General features: G+C 65.0%; 1 protein-coding gene across 1 annotated transcript in view; it reads left to right on the plus strand.

Moving 5' to 3' along the window:
• Window positions 1-129: 129 nt before the first annotated feature.
• The window catches only part of LOC310914467 (actin, cytoplasmic type 5), a 2,364-nt gene continuing 2,004 nt past the window's right edge, over window positions 130-489 (plus strand). Inside the window, exon 1 of the mRNA XM_083870622.1 lies at window positions 130-187. The gene's annotated coding sequence lies outside the window, so the exon portion shown is untranslated. The remainder of the gene's footprint in view (window positions 188-489) is intronic.

A 489-nucleotide genomic window follows, 5' to 3' on the forward strand; every position in this document is an offset into this window, starting at 1 on the left:
CCGGCCGGAACCGCCGGAAGCGCCCGCGCCGCTTCCGGGAACGGCCTAGAGGAGGGAAACCGCCGGCCAATCAGAGAGCGCGTTGCCGGCCGGCTTTCCGGTTCCGGGTGCTATAAAAAGCGCGCGCGGGGCGCGGGCCTGCCAGTCGCGGAGGAGGCGCTGCCGGGGGCTGAGGGACCGCGCGAGGGTGAGCGGGGTGCTGGGTACCCCGGCGCTGAGCAGGACAGCGGGAACGGGGTTTAGGGATCCCTCAGTGTCTGTTTCGGCTTTGAGGCGTGGCTTAGGGGTCTCTCGGAGATGGGGTCACGGTCTCATCCAGCCTGTTCGAGCTCTGAGGAGGGGCTTAGGGGGCTTCCCTGTGTCCCTTTGGCCCTTCGGCGTGGGGTTAAGGGTCTTTCAGGGGGCTATAGAGGTTTCTCTTTTTCTGTTTGGGCTTTCGGGGGGGAATTTAGGGGTCTGTCTCTCGGAAAAGAGGTTAGGGTTCCTTCA

The sequence above is a fragment of the Zosterops lateralis genome (assembly GCF_965231275.1).
Source record: "Zosterops lateralis genome assembly, chromosome: 13".
NCBI classification, from domain to species: Eukaryota; Metazoa; Chordata; class Aves; order Passeriformes; family Zosteropidae; genus Zosterops; species Zosterops lateralis.